The sequence below is a fragment of the Camelus ferus genome, chromosome 1 (assembly GCF_009834535.1).
Source record: "Camelus ferus isolate YT-003-E chromosome 1, BCGSAC_Cfer_1.0, whole genome shotgun sequence".
Taxonomy (NCBI): Eukaryota; Metazoa; Chordata; class Mammalia; order Artiodactyla; family Camelidae; genus Camelus; species Camelus ferus.
In genome coordinates, this window is record NC_045696.1 from 95,450,577 (window position 1) to 95,473,784 (window position 23,208).

At 35.6% G+C, this 23,208-nt stretch overlaps 1 long non-coding RNA gene across 1 annotated transcript; it reads left to right on the forward strand.

The window, feature by feature from the left end:
- The first annotated feature begins 1,713 nt into the window (after positions 1 to 1,713).
- LOC116665714 lies at positions 1,714 to 23,208 on the forward strand. The gene is made up of 3 exons (XR_004322363.1): positions 1,714 to 1,724; positions 16,867 to 16,872; positions 23,081 to 23,208. It is a non-coding gene; the product is annotated as an uncharacterized LOC116665714 (long non-coding RNA).

The window sequence follows — 23,208 nt, forward strand, 5'->3', positions numbered from 1 at the left end:
CTAGAAAACAGGTATGTGGATACCGACCATTTCATAAAATGTTCTGGAAATGCTGACAGTACAGAAAAGATACTTGAGTGTAAATTTCTGGAGAAGGCTTCAGAGAAGTTTAACTCCATGTGAGCCTCAGTATTTTAGAATTTAGAAGTGTAGAGAGAACCTGAACATTCTATGGTATGAAAGAGCAAGGAAAGGAAGAGAGGAGTAAAGGGCTCTACTTGGCTAGAACCACAAGGATCTCAGACACACGGGCTAGGAGAGAGAAAACGGACTGAATATCAGACTGAGGACTTTATTAGGGTCTCAAACAGTGTGCTGTCTACATCTATCATCTCTCTCTTTCTAATCTATTGTGGAAGAAGGGAAATTTTCCCTCTTTCCCCTCTTAGTTCTTTTGACTGGCAATAAAAATGACATAAAGCAGATTAACAAGAGAAAATCAAATCTGCTGCATGTGTACATCACATCACATAAGTCTGAAGAATTCCAAAGACAGCAAGGTCAAGTGACATATATATTATTCTGGACCAAGGAGAAAGAGATAGGGTTCTGAGACTTCAAAGGGAAGTAAGGCAATTCACAGGAAGATGAAGAGAGTTAATGTTCGGTAAATAAATGTTGCTGGGCCATCCAAAGACAATGGGACACAGAGACGACTTTGATCAAGTGGGCTTTGCTAGGTTCCTTCCTGTCTACCACGTCTAATTCATACTTCACTGTAGTTATCTGTGGTGATAGGTCCTTCCTGGTGCAGGCCTCCTTTCTTAATTTCTTCTTGGCAGTAAGGAGGATGTTCAAAGATTCTTCCTGAGTCTTTTGGGCCTGAATTGTTTTCAGCTCAAAATAGTCTACATGCCAGAGTGGTTCATCTTGGGGTGGCCTGCCCTGAACCCCATCACTATCCTCTCTCTCTCTATCTATCTATCTATCTATCTATCTATCTATCTATCTATCTACCTACCTACCTACCTACCTACCTACCTATTTTAGAAATATCATTGTAGCATCAGCAAGCAAAATTTTTTCCCTTTGGTGAAAAGGAATATATACAGGGAACACAATTAACCTATTAAAATCCCCTTAGAAAGAGGTAATAAAGATCTGGCAATTTGGAAACTGCTGAAAAAGGAAGGTGCCTGATTGCTCAGGACGCCAAGCAAAGGATTGAATTAACTCTTAATGTTGTGAGCCTGGTTAACTGGTGGAATACTGGCAGTGATGACAGGAATAAAGAAACTGGAAATGATAGTCTGTTTTAGTGGGCTGTTTAGGGTGTTTTTGAGGCTCCTCCACTATTGAGTATTTCAATGTCCAAGCTTGTCTTCCTGTCTTGGAATGTGTAATGCTTATTTTTAGTTGAAAGACTCCAATCTCTTTGACAATTGGTAGTTTGAATGTTCACCTCTGGTATGACATGACATCAGGATGTAATTTTTTGGCCAAGAATGATTTCTATTTGCATAACTGGAATTAGGCTAAACTTCAGTGTCTGAATAATCTATTAGCAAATAGGCAAACATCCCAGAAATTAGCTGAACCAGATTGCTCTTGACATGGCTCTCCAAGTCTCATGATTGACCTTTGCTGAGATTCAATATATAATCAATAATTCAAAAACAAACATATCAGCAACCAAAAAATGAAATAAAACTAAAATAAAAAATGAAATAAAATTGTCACATCATGGAAATATTTTGAATGCTATACAAAACTTGACTGAAGTTGTTTCTTTCTCAATGAAAAAAATTTGGCCTTGAGCATGATTTTCAAAAACTATTAGGTTTCTATCTGTTAGATTTCAGAACTTCTTACCAGTGTTGTTCTCATCTTTCACTGCTTTTGCTTTCTTCCTACTCCAAGTCACTAAACTAAAAAGATGCACAAGTTGCCTCTGATAGATACTTTTGGCAAAAACTAAATCCAACAGATATAGAAATGTAACACAGAGCATTATTTTATTTTAACTTTTTAAATACCCAAGTCAATTCTTTTTGGGCCCAAGAATATTAATTGAGTGTTATTTTCATGACTAGTCTTTTATTTTTTGGGATCCATTCATCTGAACAAGTCAGAGGTTTTATAAATAATGTCTTTGTATGATTGATTCACTTTGACATTATGATTTTATGTGAAATAAAAATATCTATTTTGTTAGTTTGTTTTGTTCTCAAATAGAAAAGGCACCAACAATAAAGTAATAATCAGTGTAATAAAGCATTATACATTTACAGGATTATTGTCATAGGGTATATGATAGCATCATATACCAGACAAGGAATACATATCTTACAAATTTAGAATGTGCTCAGATGTTTATAGCACACAGTATGTCATAATAATTCATAATTACAAAGCACCTTTCTTGATAGAGTCTATTTCATATGTCCTCATAGTCTCTTTGCTGCTGGTTCAAAGATAAATCACTCTGTTTGTGAGATGAAGTGTGACACACAACAAATTCCTACAAAATCCATTTGAGTTGAAAAAAAAGGAGATAAAAAATTAAGCTAGCTGAGCAGATGTTTGCATGAAAGAGAGGACTCTACTGTTGATGACCTTGCAGGTCTGCTGGAAAGAGTTATTCCAGACACCAGTCCATAATGACACAATGGGTTCTGCCCCAATGCAGGAATTAATGTTTCAAAATATCTTTACTGAATGTCAGGTGATGCTCTGCTAAGAGCCATTCCCGCTCCCCCACCTCCAGTTTTTAAATGTTCCTAACATGATCAAAATAGTCTCTGAACGTAAGTGCTTTAATGACAAACTTTAGGAAAAAACTGAGGCACCAGTCACAGATGATTAAAAAATTAAAAGAACAATTCACTTTCTGCAGGTAAAACAAAGTTGGAATTTGGTAAGCATTATTACTCCAGTACTTCCATTTAGAAATAATGTCTTGTAGACTAGTAGGAACATCTAAAATATTATTTTCCCAGATGACGATGTCTTATAAGGAAATAGTTACTCAGAATCTAATCACTTTCTGTTACTTGTAGTACGCTTAAACGATACAAAGAGAGGAGGTAATGTTAACTATGACAGATTCTAAGACCATACTATCATTTAAGTGATTTAATTTTTAGATAAGATTCCAAAAAGTGAATCTGAATCATAACAAGTAAAATTATTCCAAGACTTTTGAAATGTGACACTATGGTTGATTGCTGAGAATGTAATTACTGTAAAGAGTCAACAGTGAGTCTGCACTAAAATGTGATTTAGGTGATCTTCCCTTCTTAGCAATGCAAAAAGGAGCATAATAGAAACTTAACTTTGCTAAGACTCTGAGAAAATATTCAAGTGAAGCAACGACAACAAGGAGAAACCAAATGGCACCAGGGCAAATCACAAGATGACTTTTTTGAGTTCTTACAGATTTGGGAAATGAAAGTATATGAAAGCAATGAAGTTTAGGCAGGGTTTGGGGAACCCAGTGGTGATGCAGTCCAGATAAACCAGAGTTCAAGAGCGTCATAGTGCCAGCCTCACATGAAATTGGGAAACAGGTAGACTGTGGCTTTGGAACCACCCAGTCATTGTTCACTCCTCCATTTGGTGGGTGAGGGCTATGGTAGGGTTGGACTAGATGAAGGGAGAAGAAGAATTTGGCAATATCTCAAATTCTTTAAAAATTTTCTGCTTTGGGCACTTTTCTTGACCACCACCATTCCTCTAAATATCCATTCTATGTACCTCAACCCAGGAGGCTTCCATTAAGTTAACTTTTGCCTCCGAAGACTTTTTACTGTTCTAAACACCCCTCCGCATTTCTCAGTCTGAAATCTGTCTGACAGACCCGTGTGGGCAATAGGAAAGCATTGTAAAGCCTTCATCTCAGCTTAGCTGGAAGATTCCTTTCTTTCAGTATCTCTCTGATTTTTAGATTTCTCATTAGTAAAGTAGAACTAATACACCAATGTCATAGGATTATGATAGGGATTCACCGGAAATAGTTTCTGGCACCTCAGAGCTTGGCAGCAAGTATGGGCTCAAGTGCCCTTCATCTTCCACATAGTGCTGTTGAAGAGGGAATTCCATGCAATCTACAGAGATGGTGTGTAGCAGTTCTAAAACAGTCCTTCTTTCTTCCTCCCCTCCTTCCTCCCTCTCTTTCTCCCCACTTTCCTTCTTTCCTTCCTTTCTTTTAAACCTCCTAATATGAAAATGAATATGTGTATATTCATGTATGACTGAAAAATTGTGCTGTACACCAGAAATTGACACAGCATTGTAAACTGACTATAACTCAATTAAAAAAAAAAGAAAATGCTGAAAAAATAAAAATAAAAATCCTAGCCCATCTGAAATACAACACGACATTCTCATTAGTCACAGGTGTGTTCACTATAAAATAATCCTCAAAACTTAAGTAATTAATTTCAAAATCTGGTGGCATATCTCATACGCAGATCGAAAAGTCATACAGATGGTCTGGAACATCTAGGAGATATACTTCTGCTCTGCAGTTCCAGTAATGTCGCCGCTTTCAGGGGAACCCTTTTTTATTTGCAATGTTTCCAGGTACAGATAAAACTGGGGTTGCTTTGACTGCAGAGAGAGGGACAAAGAAGAATCTAGAACTGCTTTTGCTCTACAGTATCCAATGCAGCTCCAAAGAACATACCCAAGCTGAAGAAAAAATGTAAAATCATTTTTGAGGTCTGATGTGGAAATAGTCAATTCTTTTCTGAAATTTACCTGTCCATATTTCAGAGAAACAAGATAGAAACCAACATACAAAGGTAGGATTTCAACAGTAGAGTTTCTAATTATATGCAGGGAATTCTCTAGCTTTTATAAAGTTGAGTAAACCAAAGCTGGCTCTTTCAAAAAAAAACACATGTATTCATTTCTAAACCTTTCTAGAAAAATAAAATATTTGCATTAAAAAATATAGCATTACATAACTATAAAAACCATACATTCTTTATATATTTGATGTTTATACCAAGTTAGAGGCCAATGTACATTAAATCTTTTAAGGTAGATAGAGACAGTTATGAAAAATATTGTTATTCAGAAAACAAAGTGCTATACAAAGAAGTTAAGATATTAAAAACACAGATTTCTTTAATTTACCCCCATAAGCACTGGTTTTTTATGAAGGGATACATTATTACAATTCAAAAATACTCAATAATTTTGGAGGAAAAAACCTAAGTATTACCACATTTACAGGTTTTAGTACACATGCTTTATTAGTGAAATTTAGAGCATATGCTATCTATGGGAGTTAAAAGTTGCAGTCACTAATAGTGTTATTTGCCATAATAAAAAAGTCATGGAATCAAATCATATTATAATTTGACAAGTGGCCTTTTTTACACTGTTACATATATCAGTTTATTTTTTGATAAGGTTTAACAAAACAACTAAGTACTTTGTGATTTAGGCTGGGGGAGATAATTAGGTTTATTTATTTTTAGAGGAGGTACTGGGGATTGAACCCAGGACCTCATTCATGCTAAGCATGTGCTCTACTGCTTGAGCTACACTCTCCCCCTAGTACTTTGTGATTTAACATTATTTATATTTATGAATATTTTTTCAAGATAATTATTTTCAGTCAGTCAGTTTGTGCTTGCGTTTCTGACTAGCTTGATACAGCTCCAGATAAAGTAAGGAGAAGGGGTCAGCAGTCTAGCCTGCTGTGGATTGTGTCAGAAAAGGAACTTGGCAACTCACCTAGAGAGACTACGCTCAGGTTCCTGCATCCATAAAAACTGGTGTAATAACAGTCACTCTTGCTTTTATTTAGCAGACATCAAAAAGATAAATAAGACAATTAAAGGAGCCTGAACATATGGGAATAACATATATAAACCTGAGGCAGGATTGTTTTCGTTATAATGATGCTGATGAACAATGATCATATTCAAAAGCTAAATAATTAATACAACTATATAAGACTTTTTTTTTTTTTTTTATTACATGCACAGAGAAACTTGGAAAGCGGGGAGGAATTATGTGCTGGGCTGTTGGGAAAGTCTGAGAGCCTGAATCCTGCCAGAGGCACTGCTGGGTGTGGTCACTTGCAACACTCCTGTCTGGCAGCTCCCATGTGAGTGCATCATAGATTTGTTTTTCCCACCAGCCTGTGTTGAGTAGTCTCCCCTCCTACTTCGAACCAGGCATGTTTCCCTCTCACTTCTGGCAGAAGCGAAGGCCACGGACCTGATGGGACAAGCAACTTTTCTTCTCTGATCCCAGAAAATGCCTATAATATTGGGGATTGAATATCGAAATGTACCTCTCCTATATCACCTTTACACACAGGGCTAAAATTTGCACCATCTGGCTTCATTATCAGTCAGAAGCCAAATAGGAAAGACACTGCGTCTCCCCTAAAAAACAAGTCTTTGCTTCTGCCTCACAGTGTGCAGTCAGGCTTTCTACTACTCATACCATAAAAGTTAGATACATCCCCCTTTAATATAAAATTGTCATTTAAAATATAGCATGAGATTATCTCTGTAGTGCCTGTAGTGTAGTTCCCTGTAGTGCCTCTGGTCCACTGTCACCATGACAGGGATGTCTCTCCTGATGTTCCCTTTCTGACCAGGTTTCTCTACTGACTATTTTATCCTTTTATAGCTCTATACCTAGCCTTGGTAACACTTCAGTATAATTTTTTATTTACCTGCAAGATTATTTGATTAGTATCTGCCTTGCCCAATGGACTTTAAATTATGACAGATCAGTAACAGTATTTTTACTAGGGCTGTCATAATTAATATGCATGCATAAATAAAATAAAATATAAAAAGATTACAGGACACCCAGTTATATTTGAATTTCAGGTAAACAATAAGTTTTAGTATAAGTATGTTGTTTACCTAAAATTCAAATGTAAGTGGGAATCCTGCATTTTACCTGGCAGCATTTTCTAGTCACAATTTGACCTCAATGCCTATCATAGCATTAGGAACATTGTCAGAGTTCAACTAAAATTTCTTGAATGGGTGAATGAAAGGTTGCAAGATAAAAGGAAAGTATTATAGAATTTTAGATAGTTGTCGATACATAAGAATACATGTCTGTATACTTATAATCCATTTCCAAAAAAAAAAACTTTCTTAAAATAAATTTTCAAAAGTAAAGAATAATCCATCAAGCTCATATATAAAAGACTTTGACAGAGTTATTAACAAAAATATTGTACTAGAAATCTGCCATTAATATAGTTTTGATCTTCCTGGTCCCCATATATAAGAAGTAACAAAGTCATATACACACCATAGAATGAACTAAAATCCAAATTTGAGACAAAAGCATTCTTACAATTTTTTTACAACTTTGTTTAAAATATAGCAGATGAAACATAAATAATAGGTAGTTGCAGTGAAGTAATACTCTAGGGAGCATGTGCTATAGATATAGCAAGGGAAACTGGCAAGTTGCCTTCATTAGGGTTTAGGTTAAGTTCAGGAATTGTTCTTCCTCATCATTGTTATAAATGTTCGACACAATTGCTTCCTATAAATTACAAAGCAGATTATTGTCTTCTTAGAACTTTTCTGCTCATCTTTCCTTTCAAGAATTTCAACAAATACTGAATGCCTATTGTGTGCAAGACAATCTGTAAGAGATGATAAAAATATGTGCAAATGGATTAAAGACATATCTAAATAGTGTACTTAAGTGGAAATACATACTTTTTTAGTAAAAAGAATTTGTTACATTCCCCAAATGTAGGACGGCAAAAATTGCAAAGCACAGACAGAATCAGTTTATATGAGTACCAGTGAAGATGTGTAATATGACAGAGCTAATTCTCTGTAAGATACGTGCAGGTTGCCCCTTATTCTCCATCATCTGTATAGTAGTATTAGCTATTTCATTTGTTTGGAGATTCCATTTTAAAACACTACAAATAAAATAAATATCATTGCAAGTTTAATTTATAGTACTACTACTCTATGTAAGCTTACGTCTACTTTGCTGTTTTCTTTGAAATAAATGAAGAGATCCAGTGACACTCTCCACCTTATTACAATGTTTTAGATAACCACTTTGTGGTCGATTAAAGATGAGTTACAAATTCTTTGCTGTTTCTTCCATAAGAGGTGGAGTTTAAGTCCCCTGACTTTGAATCTAGGCTGCTTGTGGTGAAATGTTTCCTCTTCTTCTATATACTTTGGTTCAGTGTATGTAAGACTAAAGTGGTTTTGTGTGTGTGTATGTGTGTGTTTGGTGTTTGGTGTTTGGTAGAACTTGCTGAAAAAGCCATACCTGAACTTGTTTTACTTTTGTTTTTGGTTTGTGGGAAGATGTTTTCACTAGCAGTTCAAGCACTTTAATGGTTATCGGACTATGGTGTTTTTCTTCTGGATTCGATTTCTAGGAATTTGACCATTTTATGTAAGTGTTCACATTTATTGAAATAAAGTTGTTCATAATATCCTTATATTATGTTTAAATTTTTGCATCTGTTAAGTCTCCCTTAAATTTCTAATGTTAATTCTTTAATCTCACCCATCTCTACCTCCTCACTATTCCCTCCACCTTCCTCTCCTCCTTCTCCTTCATCAATCTTGCCATAATTTTCTCAAGGAAACAGTAATTCACTTTAACTTTTTTGATTCATTTAATGTGCCTTTGTTTTCTATTTTATTTTCACTATTTCTTAATCTGTAAGTAAGGATGAAGGGTATGTATCCTTTCCCTGTAATAAACCATAACCATGTATACAATAGCTCTCAGTGAGTCCTGTGAGCACTCCTAGTGAATTCTCAAACCAGAGGGTGGTTGGGAAGCCCCTTAACTTGTAGTTGGTGTCAGAAGTCTTGGGAAAACAATCTAGAGGACTGTGCCCTCAAACCTCACATTTAAGGGAATTTTGGAAATTATATATGTATTTAAAATAGAGAAACTGGACCAAAAATAGTCTGTCCACCTTCATTTAAAAAATTGCAGGAAGCCAAGTTACATCAAATTATTTTTAATAAACACCACAAAACAAAAAAATCACACCAGTTATTTTAAAAAGAAAAAGGTTTCTGTTATGCAGCATAGTTGGGCAATGACTTCACTCCTTAATTTAAAGGAATTTACATGACTTAAAAGACCCCATGTGACTTGGCCCCAACTTCTTCCTCACTTGCATAAGTTGGGCACCTAGACTTGCTGGCCTTATTCAGTTTCCCCAAATGCATACTCTCTCAAAATACAGGGCATGGATTTTCCTCTGCCTGGAATGCTTTCCCCCAAATTTTCACCTGATTTATTAGTGTTTATCCTTCAGACCTCAGCTAAATGCTCATTTTCCAAAGGAAGATTTTCCTGATTGCCACAGAGTATCTTACTCATACCTGTGTAGGACTGCACATTTCTTCTTTATAAAACTTATGGCAGTTGTGGTATTTATGTCTGTCTCCCTTACTGTTAGCTCCAAGACAACAGAATTACCTATTTTGCTCACTTTTACTGAGTGGTTACTATGAGCCAGGTACTGTGAGGCACAGTTTTTATTTCACTTAATTCATGCAATTCTATGAGTCAAATGTCATTATTGGTGTCCCCATTTATAGAAAAGGAACATTTGACATGAAGACATAAATGAATATGGAGAGTGTTACATACTAAAATATGGGGAAGACCAGGGTTGAAATCCATGAATTTTGACTCTAGGTCCTATATTTTAAAGTCACCATATTATGGTACAAGCTTAACAACACTGTTGCACAAACAAATAAAAATTAATAAAGTATGTGGTTAACAGAATACTTTGTTATGCTTTACAAACACTACTGCTTCCAAAATTTAGGTAATAGTCTCTCAGACCATAATTGTATTTAATCTTTCATAATCAAGAGTATATTCCATGACTATAATTCAATAAAAAATGTTTAAAAAAAGAGTATATTCCAGAATCTCATTGACCTGTAGAGATACTAGTAAGGGAATCACTTATTCCTGGTAAAAGTACCAGGAATATATTAGATCAAAGTATACGAAATTGCAACTTGGAAGCAAAAAATAGTTTAATGCCAGTAACTTTATATAGTTTAACCTAATAAAAACTTTTTTCTTGTTAATAGAAATTCAAATAATCACTTTTTTTTTCTAAATTCAATTAACATATGAGGCTGGGCTGGGTCTCTACACAGTGAAACAAGATGGCAAGGTTGGTGTCAACTGGAAATTTATTGCCAGATTAAAATATAAAGAAAACCTATCCAGGAAAAATTTCATAGACAAAATATCTGAAAAGAAATCAGTTCCCTTTGCTCCTTGGTGCTTGTTGAGATAACTGATATATTGTTAATGGATATGGCTGAAGAAATTTTAGCAAAGGGTCTTTAGACTTGATCTCGCTCACTTACTTTATTCATTTCTCAGTGATGAAAAACAGTAAAAAAGAAACAAACGCATAAACCAAAAGAAAAAGAAAAAGAAAAGAAAACCAGCAATAACAAAACCCCCAAATACATAGTTCCTTTAAAGTTTCTAAACAATCAGATGCATCCCAAAGACCTATTATTTGTAATGTCAGCAATACACCTTTGAAAAGCAAAACCAAGCAAAAGTTACCTATATTACACAGTCTACCTAAATTCAAAAGTTAAGGTCTCTTTAAAAAAAAAGGTCTCTTTTGTAGTTTACAGTAGATTCTTTGTTAAAGTAGTTTCCTTTCAGAACCAAAGCAAACTAAAGTGGAGCGTATTTTCACAATCCGTATTTCCTCCGAAGGTACCACCAGCTTCAAAGTTTTCACCACCTCACCTTTCTGGAGAACCCCGAGTTCTCACATGGTCACTTAGCAGGACCCCTCTCCTACAGAGCCTCTGGAATCTAAAATGTACTTGGTCATCTGGAAGGACATTATTATTTTCTCTGTTTTGTGGAAAACTATGAGGTTTTATCCTAATCACAGAGATACTTTTAGAGGGGCTAAGGCAATTGATATTTCCTTCCTTGCTTTTAAATAATTGAAGTGGTCAGAGTTGGTAGTCATAGCGTTTGGTGACATTTTTTTATCCTTATGCTCTTTTGCAAATTCTTCAGGAGTTTTTTTCCCTAATATTCTGGGTGTAGTAGATAGCTCATGTTTAGGGACTGTATGATATTCTCACTCCTTTTAACTTGCCTGGAAATATCATGGATTTGGAACTGAGATAGATTAGCATTACTTCATGGATAATATTAGTTATTCAAAGCAGTATTATAAGGATTAAATTAAAGTGCTTCTTTAAATCTTAAATGCAAAGGTTTGAGGTCCACATTAGACTTTCAATAAGCATCCTCCTTCAGTGTGTTCTATCCTCCATGGTGGTCCACTGATGGCTCTAATTGCCTGCTGTGTGGAGTACACATTGTTTCTTCTCTCATTTCTTACATCAAGGATTCTACACTCTGTTCCCTACAGTCATGTCTGTCCCATACAGTCATAACAAAAGTTCCCTTGCCTTTCCTTAGCTTTCTGTTCCTTAGGGAATCTCCTGGAAATTTCAAATTTAGCCTCAATTTTTGGTTTCAAGTGGCAACATTCTTAACTATCGGCACAATCTCTTGGCTTAGGGTTTCTTTAAGAAATAGCTGTCTAGACCTTGATTTTCTTCTATTTTGTCAAAAAAAAAAAAAAACTCCCTCAATTTTATTTATAGCTGAGTTTTCTATGAAATGTGAATATAACCCAAGAGAATGTGGAAACTACTGAAGCAAATAGGCTTGTGAAACCCTATTAAACTGTACCTTAGACCCTTCATGAAGCAAGTCCAATCACTGATTCCACAATGAAGTTTGTCTTAGGGTGATATTATACATGTCTTCTGGGTAGTCCTTCGAGGATATTGGTTACAGGTGACTAGTCTGGTTCTCCCTCTAATACTCTTATACATTCAAGAAGTCTAGTAATAGCCTCAAACTTTCTTTGTTGTCTATTCATTAAACATTTATACAGCATCTACTATTGTCAAGCTCTGTGACAAGCACTGAAATTCAACAATAAACAGATTATGGTTTAGATTTCATAAATTTATTGTCATCTCAGATAATAATAACAAATAATTCTCTCTTTGTGATAAGTGCTATTCTAATTACTACATATATAATAACTTTTAAAATATATAATACAACAATCCTATGAAGTAGGTAGGTGCTATAACCGTATCTATTTTACAGATGAGGAAACTGAGGTACAGAGAGGCTGAGCAATTTATCCTAGGTCACATCCCTAGTATGTAGCAGAGTCACACATCTAGTACATGGCAGAGCAAGGATTTGAACCTTGGCCATCAGACACTGTTAATATCCTTCCACATAGTTCCTTAGCCTACTTCTGAGTTCATCTGCTGTCATAGTGTAAGTTTCCACAAAGCTTATAGCTTCCTACCACAAGAGCCTGGGTATCTATACTTGTCAGCCTAAGACCTTTTTCTGGTTGTTGTTTGGGGACTTGCTCAACTTAGATCTTTAATGCTAGAGAAGAAACTCTACGTAGGGGATGGATATAGTGGATAAACCCTCTGGTCCCTCATCTCTTAGAGGGTATTATTCTGAGACATGTTCTACAAAGTTCCTCAGAAGTTCCTGAATGGGGTGGAGCTCCTATTACACTCAGGGGTAACCAGCTTTTATCTCTCTTTTTTCTTTATCTCTCCTCACTCTTTTAAATGTGTTTCCTGGGATCACCTTTCAAAAAAAAAAGTAAACCCCCACCCGCTCAATTTTTACAAGATTTTCTTTTGAAGCAACCCGAACTAAGGCAGATAGTGCTCTTAACATACCATCCTACCTCTCCACAATCTTCACTCCCTTAGTCCATTTGGTCTCTGCTCAGAAAGGCCTACCCAGTCCACGTGAGATACTGTCATTTATAATAAGAAATATGTATTCGGTTTTCCACGCTATTCCAGACACAGAACTCCTAAAACCCTTGGACTTTCTTGTGATAAGAGAGATAAAGGTACCTTTTGTTGTGTTAAAGAGGTGATTTTTGGAAAGCCCAATGGTAACCTATGGGTGGGGACTAGTTGCCAGGGGAACCAACCATGTGATTAGAGGTTTGCCACTTTCAGTACCTATTCTCCAACCTTGGGGAGGAGAATGGGGCTGGAGGTTGAATCAATAGCCAGCGATCACTGATTTAATCAGCTGTGCCTATGCAATGAAGCCTATGTAAAAACCCCAAAGGACAGGGTTTGGAGAGCTTCCAGGTTGAGGAACATGTGGAGGATGTTGGGAGAGTGACACACCTGGGGAGGCCATGGAGGCTCCTTGACCTTTCCCCATGCCTTGCCCTATGCACCTCTTCCATCTGGCTGTTCCTGAATTGCAGTTCTTTCATAATAAACTGGTGGTTTCATAAGTAAAATGTTTCTCTGAGTTCTGTGAGCTGCTCTTGCAAATTAATCAAACTGCAGGAAGAAGCATGGGAACCTCTGATTTATAGCCAGTTGGTCAGAAGTATAGATGACAAACTGGGCTTGCAATTGGCATCTGAAGTCTGAAGTTGGGGGTTGGGACAGTCTTACAGGACTAAACAATTAACTTGTGGAATCTGATTCTACCTCTGGTTAGATAGTGTCAAAATTGAGAAAAGTTGTAGAACACCCAGATGGTGTTCCACACATACTGGAATTGGATTTGGAACCCTAACAAATCATGTTAATTAAAAATATTTATTTGTTAGGGTACAGGCTTAGCTGCTATCATAAAGAGACCCAATATTGAGATTTTCAAGAAAGACATGCATTTGTCTTTCTAATAACATTCCAGAAATAAGCAGGGGATCCAAGATAGAGAGGCACCTCTTCTTCCAGACATCTTTCAGGGATACAGGTCTCTTCTATTTGGGATCATTCCCTACAGTCAATGTTTAAGTTGGTTCACATTTCAACCAAGGGAAGAAAGAGAAAGAAGGGTGTTCTCTATTAAGTATGTGTCTTGAAATCTACTCTTGTCATTTTCCTTCATGTTCTATTGGTTAAAAACATTGTCAGATGGTAAACCCAACAGCAAAGGAGGCTGAGAAATGTAGTTTCTAACCAGGTAGCCAAGTTTCCTGCTATCACTCAGGAAAATGGATATTGAGGATAATTAAAAGTCTTCACTAAAAATAGCATTCTCTGTCTCGGTGAATATTTCCTCTTGCTTTATTTTCCTTCATTATATATCACTATTTGATAACAGATATTTATTTACCTGTTTCTTATCTGTCTCTCCCAAGAGAATATAAATGCCTCGAGGTACAGACTTTCTTAGTTTTGCTCACCACTGTAGATCCAGCACCTAGAACAACGCCCAGTACCAGTAACCACTGAATAAACGTTAAATGAAGAATGAATGATCTGCTATGTCCCTAAAATTTTCCCAAGTCTCCAATGACATACTAGGACACACATAACCTCAACAATGTGAATCTTGGGCTAGTTGAATAAATTCAGCCATTTTTGTATTTCAGAAGATGCTCTATGAGAGGCATTTTTATCCTCTATCTAATCTAATCTAATGAAGCTAAGAAGGATTTATTTTCAGATAATCCCTTTCACTCTCCCAAATGGATATTATAGTGGTATTTCTTCCAATATTTAGTTTCTGAATCACTCTTTGTATATAAATGGGTTTATACAATTTATAACATTCTAATCTTTATTATATTTAAGCAAAAACAAATATTAATAAGTTCTCCTCCTATAACTAGCTATGTTATAGCTATTGGCAATTGAGTGGACATATATGCAAAAAAGAAGACATTGTATTTGTTTTCTGAAGCTGCTGTAATAAATGACCACAAACTTGGTAGTTTCAGAGCATAGAAATGTATCTTTCCACAGTTCTGGAGTCTGGAAGTCTGAAATTCTAGGGCTGAACGTCTTTTGGGAGCTCTAAGGGATAAATTGTTTCTTTTCTCTTCCAGCTTCTATTGGCTATCTTGGCATGGCTGGGCTTGGGGCCACATCACTCTAATCTCTGACTCCGTCTTCACATTGCATTCTTTGCTCTGTGTCAGTATTTTCTCCTCTTCCATCTGTCTAAATTATCCCCGTGCCTTTCCCTTAAAAGGAAACTTGTCAATGGATTTAGGGCCCACCAAGCTAATTCAGGATTATCCCCTCATTTCAAGATCCTTAATTTAATCACGTCTGACAAAGTCCTTTTTTCCAAATAAGGTAACATTCATAGTTTCCATGGATTTTATGTAAGTATCTTTTTTTTTTTTTGAGGTGAGGGGGCATTTTTCAGACTACCACAGTCTTCTCTTTAGCCCCAATAGCTCATATCCATCCCACATGGACATTTACCCCATGTCAGCACCCCTAAAAATCTCATTAGCATCAATTCAAATCTATAATCTCATCTAAATCTTTTCAGTGTCTCAATCCCAAATATCATCATCTAAATCAGATATGAATGTAACTCTGGGTATGAACCATCATAGGGCAAAATTTCTTTCTATCTCTGGACCTATAAAACCTAAAAGTAAACTGTCTGCTTCCAAAATACAATGGTGAAACAGGCATAGAAGGAAAATAAAGGCAAATTCTGCAGATGAATAAAATATGTCTCTTGGCCAGATTATAGCCTTGGGCTACCTGGCTGTAGACTTCTGCTGGAGGAGGATGGCAGACGTCCTCTAGGAAGAAATGTGTACATTTGGTGGCGAGGCAAGTGGAGATCTTAATGAGACATTTTGTTAGGTTAAGGGGATGTCTCAAGAGCATGTCTGATTGGGAGATTTTTGACACAAAAGGAGTTTCTTTGAATTACAAAGGAAAAAGAATCTCAAAGGTTTTGAAATCCTGGATATAGTGGGGAAGGGGTGAGAAGGGCTAAAGATTTCCCAACAAGTGTTGGAAAGCTAGAAAGAGAGCAACTATGGAACTACAGATAGATACAGAAAGAGTAATGCTTGTTATTAAATTTTAAGGTTTTTCTTTTTACTTCTTTGCTTATATTCCTTGAAACTTCAGCAAAAGTCTATTACATACAACAACCATATGTGATGTTTTGCCTAATGATGGAGAATGGTCAAGGGTTAATGCTTGGGGTGGAGTGTGGAGGAAGTACAGTGTTTAGAAGACAAGATGGTAAGAGGAGATTGATAATTGAATCAGTAACAGAAATGCGTATTCAGAGACATGAGATGAATATCAAAAGTGCATATCCATCCCTTTCATAACCCTGGAATCCTTGGAAATTTAAAGGAGGTTACTGAACTCCCAGTAGTTACATGGGACAAGACAAGTTATTTAACTTAAACGTTTCATGAAAGACACACTAGAAAAAATACTACTTATGCTTTTCTCTTTTGTCTTTCTGCAGTGAGCTTTTCTCAGACCAGCTTAAAAAAAGTCACATTAGGATTGATACAGAAAGATTACAGTGAGAAAGCAAGGGTTAATATTCAACATCTGGCATTTAAAATAGGATTCTGAAGCATCAAAAAAGGGAGGACTTTTTGTTTTGTTTTGTTTTGTTTTGCTTTGCTTTGCTTAGAGAGAGGAAGTAATTTCCAAATTCCTTTAGTTCATATGTAACAACATCAAAGACCATGTCTGATAATCAGATCTTAGATCTTCTCCATTAACGCTGAAAAAGTACATATATGTGTTATTAAAGTTTAGCTGTGAGGCTGAAGTCCAAAAGAAAGAGAATATGTCTTCACTGATGTAACAAAGAAGTTCAGAGATATTGTGAGAAGAAACAGAGAAGGACTCAATATTTATCTTTCTGGACCTTTCCATGTTCCCTTGTGGGGTGGGCTCGGAGGTGGGACTTCCAGCTGGAGAGCTTGTCAGGGCTGAGTAGTTTCAGGAAGAACCTCATGTGTCTGGTCCCACTATAATGCCTGTGAAAGCCAAAGGAGGGCAGGATCCAAATGAGAAGAGACCATGAGACCCTGAAAGCACTCAGACAGAGCAGATGGTGGGTTGCCCAGCTGTTACTCCCAGCACAGCAGCAAACAGCAGAAGAATGCCATTGACTTTGAGAATAAAAGATGGAGAGAAGCTGAAAAGAAAATGAGAATATCTAATCCCCAACATCACAAGCCTAAATTGGCCACCCCCCAACTCCTCATTTTCCCAGGATGATTCAGGATGTCTGTTTTCTAGGCACATTTTAGTTTGGTGGTTACACTACCTAAGCCTTCCTGCCTCTACACACCTACATATAGTCATGGAGAGGCGCAAGTAGGAGCAGTAGGCTAGACACTGAGAATTTCTACCAGAATCTGAAAACTATAAAAAAAGACTCTTGAATTGTTGTATAGGATTAACATGAATAGAATGGGCAGAAATAATAAATAATTGTTGCATATCTATATCTATTATCTATTGAAATTTATAGAAAAATTGTAGCTATGATGCAAAGAATAATTTCATTTTTCCTGAAGCATTTGAGAGTAAGTGGCCAACCTGTTGGCCCCATCACTCCTAATATTTTAGCATTTCCTGCAAACCAAGACATTTCTCAACATAACTACAAGATAAACAAAACCAATAAATGTTTTTTGACACATTGCTACATCTAATCAGATTACATTCAAGTATTGTCAATAGCTCTAATTGTTCTAACAGTTCTGATAGACTCTAAGATCCTTGAGTCTGGGCTAATCCTCATGCCCCATTCAAATTTCCGAATTGTCCCAATAATGCCTTTATAACAAGCATAACCAGTTCAGTGTCTTTTGAACAGTTCCTTGGTCTTTGTTTTTCATGTCACTTTTGAAGATTCGAGGCCATTTTTTAAAACAGAGTATCTCTCAATTTGGGTTTGTCTGATAATTTCTTGTAGTTGGATTTGATTATGCATTTTTGGTATGAATATCACTGAAATAACACTGTGTTCTCATTGTATTCTTTGTTATTAGCTTGTATTTTCTAGGACTTTGTGTGAATGGAATTATACATTATATATTCTTTCTTTGCTTGGCTTCCTTCAGTCACCATAATAATTTTGAGATTTATCCGTTTTGTTGCATTTATTAGTAATTCATTACTGTTTGGGGGGGTACCAAATTATTCGAAGGAGTGGTACAAATGAAAGAATTTAAGTGGCTATTTTTATAATTTATTACTTTTTATTGTTAGCAGTGCTCCATTTTATGGCTATACCACAATTTGTTTATCTGTTCACCTGCTGATGGATATTTGCATTGTTTTCAGTTTCAGGAGACGACAAATAAGCTGCTGTGAAAATCTGTATGCAAGTCTTAGTATGAACATATGCTTTCATTTTGAGAGAGTAAATACCTAGGAGTAAAATAGCTGAATCTTATTAATTTTTAAAAATGTACCAAGCTCATTTCCAAAGTAACTGTACCATTTTGCATTTCCACCAGAAGTGTATAAAAGTTCTGATTGTTCCACATCCTTGCTGATACTTGAGTATGGCGGTATTTAAAATTTTAAATTTTAATTATTCTAGTGAGTGTGTAGTGTTATTCCTTTGTGGTTTTAATTTGTAGTTTTCATTCACCATTTATATGTCTTCATTGGTGAAATGTCTGTTCACATTTTTTCCCCGTTTGGATTGTCTTCTTAAGTTGTTAAGAGTGCTTTCTCTATTCTCGGTACAAGTTCTACTCAAAATGTTGAAGAAAATTTTTTATGAAGTCCAACTTTTCCAAAAATTTTAGATGATTAATGTGCCTTGCTTTGTATTTTTGAAAATTTTCACTAAAATCAAGTTCATGAAGAGTTTACCCTATCTTTTCTTCTAGAAATTTGACAGATGTTGCTTCTACATTTAAGCCTATGATCCATTTGCATTGGATTTTTAAAATATGGTATGTGAAAGAAGGGTTGAGTTTTTTTTTTCTCTTTCTTTTTTTTAACACATATAGCAAAATTATTCTAGCATCTTGACTGTAAAGGTTATGTTTTCCACACTGAATTATTTTGAGTTATTGTTGAAAAATAATTGACCATGTATGTATGTATCTATTTCCAAACTCGTCATTTGTTCCATTGACCTATACCTACTTTTATGCCAAAAGGACAACTTTTCCTTAATTTGGTCAGTAAATACCCTTCAAGGTTCCTACTATGTTCTTTTGACACATCTTCCTCATTCTTTAAGCACTTCCTTACTTTCTGGCACAAAAGGATAGTCTATGTATTGCCCTGTTTCAGATCAAAAATTAGCCTTTTCTCCACCAAGCTCTATTTCCTGTTTTTGGAGAGTGGTATTTAGAATCCAAGATCTCAGTGCTAGGTATGCTCATGAGTATTAGTGTGTCACTGCTCCCAGGCTTCTTAGTGGACAGAGCTAGAGTCTGTGTGTGTATGTACACACACACATATACACACACCTGATATAACTATACACGATACACACATTTATATTTTTATTTATTGCTCTACATATTGAAAGCCACTATTTCATACTGATGCCACCAATTCCAATAGAAGTTTAATTCTGGTTTTCCCCTTTCTGTATTTGTTTGTTTGTTTACTTATTTATGCGAATAGAAGAGTTTATTAGTTTACTCTGCCATAGACAACAGCAGGCCACACAGACAAGAGGTACCTGTGTGAGCCCCCTTTCTGTATTCAAACTCCCTTCTGTGACAATGAGAAAGCTGGCTCTATTATCTTAAATATATTAATTATTTGATCAATATCCCTTTATTTAACCAATCTTCCATCACCACTGCCTTCTTCTGTACAAATATACACCTCACTTTGCTAGACCTCTCATGTCAAACTGCCTCCTACGTGGAACTCTGTTGCACATTCTTGGGTTCTGATGCCTTATGCTTGGCTGTTCTCAGAGAAGGATGTCTTCCTTATCCTGCTTGACTTCAGGTACCCCAAACAGAAGACTTCTCTTCAGGGGACTCCCCATCCCTCCCCGCTGGCCCCTGTGCAGAAACTTATTCTTATCAGCTACATCTAACAGCTTTAGGATTAGATTGCTTTAAAAAGAAGGAAGAAAAGAAGAAAAGGAGAAAGAAGAAGAAAAGAAAGGAGAATCAGTGGAATGGGATAAAAAGTAATTACATTTTGTCTTTGGTGAGTAATAGTGCAAACCTACTATTTATACTACAGGAAAGAGTCTCCTCAGGACATTGGAGGCCACAGAGACATATAAATTATAGATAAATAACACATTGATCATTTGTAATATTATTTATATTGTATCTTTAAATTAAATTGAAGCTTTCCCCTAAGGACATCGAAGCACCTACAGCTGTCCTCTCAGATTCTCTCCCCCTCCCTGATGAGAAAAAATATACAATGTCCTCATCACCATGATCACATTTTTAAAATTCCAAATCAAGATTCACAGCTGAGAAAACTGAGGAGAAATACGGTCTGATATTCAAGTTTAAGTGTTTTTTTCCCCTAGATCTTCAGCAAAATCCAGCCTTTCAAGATGTGTTGCTCAATGAAGAAGAATGATTTGCTTCGACACTTGAGTCAAGGGTTGTAGAGAAGGTTAGCAATTAGAGAGGACATAGTGGTGAAAAATTATTGATAACTGAGCAAGTAGTAGGAATTTGTATACAGATGAATCCATATATTGAGTCATGAAGACGATATCCGTGGTCAGAAATGCTCTAAAAATGTTAATGTTAATGTAAAGCTCTACTCAAGTTAAATTTATTCTTCGTTATGGTGTACATGTATAAGTTCTATAATGGTTCTAAGCTCCAGGACTGAGCACACCAAAGCAGGAAAACTTTTTGAAAATGTTAAATTATGTAAGATTTTACTTTTACCATTTTAATACTCATGGTTTCATAAACACAATGAAAAGCATCATTAAATTATTTTAACAATTTCCAAAAGTCCTGGGGAGTAATTTCACCTATTTTGGCATCCTGAATACGACTTCCAGTTTGCAAATAAAGTTGTAAATTCTTGAAGCTGGAATCTACAGAACTCCCAAAGAATATCACTATGTATGTAAATTGAAGCATCAAGTGTAAATAAATACAGATATTAAATGGGAATTGTTACATTCCAATGGGCACTTCAAAACTCAAAAAACTTAATGTCTTATTTCAATGAAAATTCCCAAGCATGATGACCTTCTAAATTTCACAAAGGCAGACCACATGGAACATAAAATTTTACTTTAAACATAACTTTGGGTCTGGAAAATTATAGTGTGCATAAAATTCTTAATAATAAAGGTGTGTATACTCAAGATTCAGAAGCACTACACACTTTTCATAGTATATTAATTCATGCATTCATTCATTTATTTATTTTATAAATAATATATGTCATGTGTATTCTCAAATTTCTCTCAAATTTTCAAATAAATTTATATTATACTTAATTGTAAAATCTATTTTTATACTGTCCTCTGAGAATTAAATGAGGTCAGTTCGTGGATTTGTCACAATGTAATATTAAAAATCACAGAAAGAAAAGGATCTGCAAGAAACAAAAAGTATCAGAAGAATATTACGTGATTTTAAGTCAGATGAGAGACCTGTCATCAAATTCTTTAGATTTGACCATTAAAATCCAATCATTCCAAAGCAGTCTTTTGACCCATATTAGCTCATTGTTTACTCTTCTTGACCCCCAATTTTCCTAACTTAAAAATGGAAAATAATATACTGCCAAAGGATTTTTTTTAAATGTTAAAGTACACAAGACATTAATTCTTCTCACCTTCTTTCTTTCTTTCTCTTTTTTAAAATTGAAGTGTAATGGATTTACAATGTTATATTAGTTTCAGGTATATAATGTAGTGATTTGATATTTTATTTATTATACTCATTTTAAAATTATAAAATATTTGCTATATTCCCTGTGCTATAAATCTATCCTTATATCTTATTAATTTTATACCTAGTAGTTTATACATCTTCCCCTTTCTTGCCCCTCTCCTCACCCCTCTCCCCACTGATAATCATTAGTTTGTTCTCTGTATCTGTGAGTCTGTTTCTGTTTTGTTACATTCATATGTTTCTTTTATTTTTTACATTCCACGTATAAGTGAAAACATAGAGTATCTATCTTTCTCTGTCTCACTTGCTTTACTAAGCATATTACCCTCCAGGCTCCACTATGTTGTGTGTGTGTGTGTGTGTGTGTGTGTATTTTATATATATATATATTATATATATATATATTTCTCACAGCTTCTTTATCCATTCATCTGTTGATGGACACTTAGATTTCTTGCTTCCATATCTTGGCAATTTTAAATAATGCTGCTCTGAATATTGTGGTGTATATATCTTTTCAAATTGGCATTTTTATTTTCTTTAGATATATTCCCAGGAGTGGAATTGCTGGATGATATGGTAGCTCTATTTTAAATTTTTTGAGGAAACTCTATACTGTTTTCCATAGTGGCTGAAGCAATTTACATTCCCTCCAGCGATATACGAGGTTTCCCTTTCTCCACATCCCTGTCAACACTTGTTATTTCTTGTCTTTTTTACCATAGCCATTGTGACAGGTGTGAGGTGATATCTCATTGTAGTTTTGACTTGCATTTCCCTGATAATTAGTGATGCTGAACATCTTTTCATGTGCCTGTTCGCCATCTGTATGTCTTTGGAAAAATGTCTATTCAGGTCCTCTGCCCATTTTTTAATTGGATTTTTTTATATTTTTTATATTGAGTTGTATGAGCTCTTTATATATTTTGGATATCAACCCCTTACCAGACATATCACTTGCAAATATTTTCTCTCATTCAGTTGGTTGTATTTCCATTTTGTTGATGGTGCCCTCACTGTGCAAAAGTGTCTAAGTTTGGTTAGATCCCAGTTGTTTATTTTTGCTTTTGTTTCCCTTGCTTGAGGAGACATATCCAGAAAGATATTGCTAAGACCTATGTCAAAGAGTGTATAGCCTAAGTTTTCTCCTAGGAGTTTTATAGTTTCTGGTGTTACATATAGGTATTTAATCTATTTTGAGTTTATTTTTGTTTATAATGTGAGAGAATGTTCTAATCTCATTCTTTTACATGTAGCTGTCCAGTTTTCCCAGCACCACTTACTGAAGAGCTAACTCTTTTTTATTTACTTTTCAAAGCAACATTGAAAATGAGACATTAGGGCATCCACTTGAAAGGTCAAGAAACTGAGGCTCAGAGTTTAAGTGACATGCTTATGGCCAGGCAGGGGAAGAATTTGAAACCAAACTTAAAACCCCAGTGTGCGCCTTCATCTCCAGGGGTCGCCCGTTCACCTTGATGAGGCCGTTACCTCGTTTGCAGTGAGCCACGTTGGCAGTGGCCTTCTTCTTGCGTTCGAAGACCTGCACCGACTGCAGAGGGCTATTG